This window comes from Vombatus ursinus, unplaced genomic scaffold (genome assembly GCF_900497805.2).
Source record: "Vombatus ursinus unplaced genomic scaffold, bare-nosed wombat genome assembly UNPS02014820.1, whole genome shotgun sequence".
Taxonomy (NCBI): domain Eukaryota; kingdom Metazoa; phylum Chordata; class Mammalia; order Diprotodontia; family Vombatidae; genus Vombatus; species Vombatus ursinus.
Window position 1 is genome coordinate 9,171,394 of NW_020954598.1, and position 3,944 is coordinate 9,175,337.

Below are 3,944 nucleotides of genomic sequence, written 5' to 3' on the forward strand. Positions count from 1 at the left end.
TTTAACACTATGAAATACATGAGGTTAACCTCCAGTTCAATGAACAGAGGAGGATACAGTGATGAATGAAAAACCTGATATTTATAGTTTCTGGATAATTTATAGTCAACTTGTCAATTAGACTAGCTAACAATAAATTAATAGTCAGTGGATTCTCTTGGTAACCAAAGACAAAGACACGAAAAGACTGGAAGCCTTAATATACTTTTGGAAAAGTGGGTGATCCTGACAGGCAAAAATCAGCCCCTATTGATGAACAATTAATGAGGAGTTGGACTAAGAATCTTTAGTTCTTTCTGCTGAGAATGTGTCTTGATCATGAGAGTCAGCCACTTCCAGCAATCTGGACAAAGGAATCCATCTCTATCTAGATCACTCTGGCTGGTTTTCTCTTTTATAAGCTGGGTCACCCCAAACTTTAATGCAGGAGTACAAGGGCATGAGCTCATTGCTTTGGGGTAATAATTCACTAGATTATGTTCTGTTTACACTCTAAGCAGAAGTCAGGTTTAGTTTGGTGGGGTCCTGCCTGAGATCCAGACTTTTTCTCTTGCAATATCACTTCAGTTCATTCAATGTCTAACTTTTTTCCAAAATTATTATTTATTTATGTTTAACATTTCTATTTTTTTATATTTTGAGTTCCAAATTTTCTTCCCTCTTTAATTTCTCCCTCGCTCCTGTAAAGATAAGCAAAATGATATCAATTATACAAGTGAAAGCATGCAAAACACATTTCCAGACATTTTGCAAAAAAAAAAAAGGCAATGATAATAAAGAAAGTGAGAAAATTATACTTTAATTTGCACTCAGAATTCATCTGTTCTCTCTCTGGCAGTGGTGGAAAGCATTTTTTTCATGAGTCCTTTGTCATTTTCTGCGATCATTGTGATAATCAGAGTAACTGAGTCTTTCACAGTTGATAATCATAACAACACTGTTGTTACTCTGATCTCTTGGTTCCTCATTTCATTTTGCATCATTTCATAGCTATTTTCTGGGTTTTTTGGAGCTCAATAAGGGAGAGTGAGAACAATTTACTGCTTACTGTGCTATCTTGGATCCTGGAAGTTGCCAACCAGGGAAAAGAGTTGAAAGAATATCATCTAAATACAATATAGTCATTTTTATAGCTATGAAAAACCGCTAGGGTCATATCAAAGAAAAACTAAATGAAGAGAAAATCCAATGCAGGATTAAGAGTTTGATTTTTTTGCAGTTTAATTGGCTTACAGATGAAATTAATGTTTCACTTGTTGAAAGACTTAATAACAACAATAATAATGAGAATAGTTGTAATTTACCTTAAAATAGATAATGTTTCCCTCAAGTTTGACTAAAGCTACATCACAAAGGACCACATTGGTATATTAATGAATTCCTAAAGTGTTGTGCTTCTGAAGTCAATATTCACTTAATATAATTGCTGAGATATTAGCATGGGGCTTTATTTATTGGTATTTGTGGGATTAAATTTCCCCTTATCTCATATAAAGCAAAGCCATTTTCACAGTTTGTTATCCAATATAAGATCACATAGACAAATCAATCAGGAAGAAGCTAGTAAGTCTAGAGAGTGTGCAAAGGCCTACCTTTGTACTGTGACATGAGCTCTGTAATGCTTTTGCTAACTGATTAAATGTGCCAGATCTTCCCTTTTTCACAAGGGAACCGGACAGTGAAGCAGCACAACAATGTAGCCAATCAGGAGGACTTCCGATGTTCTGGGCTGCTTAACATACCAGTGATCCTTTGCAAAGTAAACTATAGCTGAACTCAGAAATGCCTGCAACTGCTGAAACCAAACTTGAACAGCTCAGAAAGGAAAACAAAACATCTTGGTTTCTGACCTATCTAAAGAGCAACAAACCTCCTGCTTTCTGATTTATTGTATTTGCAGATATCTTCTCACTAGATCCCCACTTCCTGTCTTCCTAATTTATTCTGTTTCTCCCTTAACTCTGACAGCTATAAATACCTTAGAAGGTCCTAAATACCTCAAATATGTAAAAGTAATTCATCCTTTCCCACTCTTCTTTGAGCAAATGAGACATTGTCTCATTGGCCAGCTTTCAAGCTCTTCTCAGGCAATAGATGCAGTTATAAGCCCCTTTTTGGACCTGGGATTTCTTCCATTTTAGTAGTTCACAGGGATTTTTTTTTATTTATTTTAACAGTACTTAGGTGAATGTAGCATTAATAAGAAATGCCACATATATTTCTCTTTACATTTTGCAAAATGACAAATATATGTATAGAGAATTTCATTTGATTTTCAATGACTTTATCAAGTCAATACTACATGGGTTTGGATCCTCATTTTTTCAGGGGAGGAAACTTATTCAGAGAGATTAACTGCCAAGTTGTTGTTTACACAGCTAGTACTGTTGATGGTGGGTTTCAAAGTGAGGTGTATCCTCCTTATAAACTAATATCACAACAATTTATTAAGTGTTTATATGCAAGTCACTCTACTAAATACAATAGATACAAAAATAAACCAAGGAAGCAAAAAACACAAACCAAAAATCCACTACCCAAAGGAGTTTACATTTTTCTTGGCTGAAGGGTAATAGTGTGTGAGTGTGAGTGTGTGTGTATGTATATTTGTGTGTATGTGTAGGGGGGATAGTTTCAAAGGAGATGATTGTCATCTCTGGGACACCCTTGGGTTCTAATTTGTCTTTTTGCATTAACTCCCTTTTTTTTCACCTCAATAAAACAACTTAACCTTTTCTTCCAAATACCATTGTACTCTTGGGAGGCAACCCCACGTAGTAGAAGAGTGCTAAATTTGCAATGAGGGAATCTAGGTTTAAAACCTGGCTCTGCCAATGGCTACTACTTGGAGCCTCAGTTTCCTCAAATGTATAATTTGAATGGTGGATCAACTTTTAATCATAAGATTCCAAGGTCCTTTGCTAGTAAACTACTTGCAGAAGAGCATTCTTATACCCTATTTATTTATTATATCTCTATGAACCACCTAAAGAGAAAGAGGAGCACCATGTTTTTGCTACTGGAAGTATGAGTATTCTATGGATAATTTCATACAAAAATGATATCTCATTTAAATTATACAATTATACAGTCTAGCTGGAGCAGGACCGGCTGTTGGAGAGTGCTGTGAGGAGCGAGCGGCCCACAATGTTCCCTAACATGGGCACCAGCGGCTCCAAGGGCCGGGGGCTGCGGCCCTTTACCGCGACGGCTGGGGCCGCAGGCCAGGGAGGCAGCCCCGAGCTCACCAACGCGACCCGTGCCCAGCACGCCCTGGCCCCGGCTCCGGGCTTCCGCACCGCGCCGCCCTTCGTGTTCATCCGTCGCGGTTCCTTGTATTATGATGAAGATGATGACCCGGCCCACGAGTTCTATGAAGAAACAATTGTCACCAAGAATGGGCGAAAGCATGCCAAGCTGAGGAGGGTGCAGGAGAACCTGATCCCTCAGGGTATCGTGAAGCTAGATCACCCTCCCCTCCACGAGGATTTCCCGGTGATCATCTGTGAGAAGTGAGCCTTGCAACACCTTCCTACACATACCCCGAGTCTATGGGGTGGTGGGTATGGACATCTGGGCAGGAGGAGGGGCAACAGGGCCAGAAAGAGGCCTTGGCTGGGAAAATCTCCCCACTTCCTTGGCAGGGCATCCCAAGCTGCTGAGTCCACAAGCTCAAAGTGTGGGTCCTGATGAGAGATGTCTGCATTAAAGCAGCCCCAGAATGAATTCCACCTGAGTGGGCCCCCTGATGGGCCATATTTTTTTCATCTACTAGTCGAGGGGTGGGGAGGTTGGGTGCCCAGTTCTGTTTCTTCCACAGTATTGTGTGATGTCAGTTTGAGAGAGGGTCCGGGGATAAAGGATGGTTGGCTTGGTTCACTGGAGTAGGCATTTTCCCTAGGATCCTAGTGCCTGGGTAAAGGAAGGGGGTAGGATACTCAGTT

The 3,944-nt window shown here is 40.0% G+C and overlaps 1 pseudogene; it reads left to right on the top strand.

Annotated features, from left to right (window-relative positions):
* Positions 1-3,159: 3,159 nt before the first annotated feature.
* On the top strand, positions 3,160-3,516 carry LOC114024258 (annotated as a pseudogene).
* The last annotated feature ends 428 nt before the right edge of the window (positions 3,517-3,944 follow it).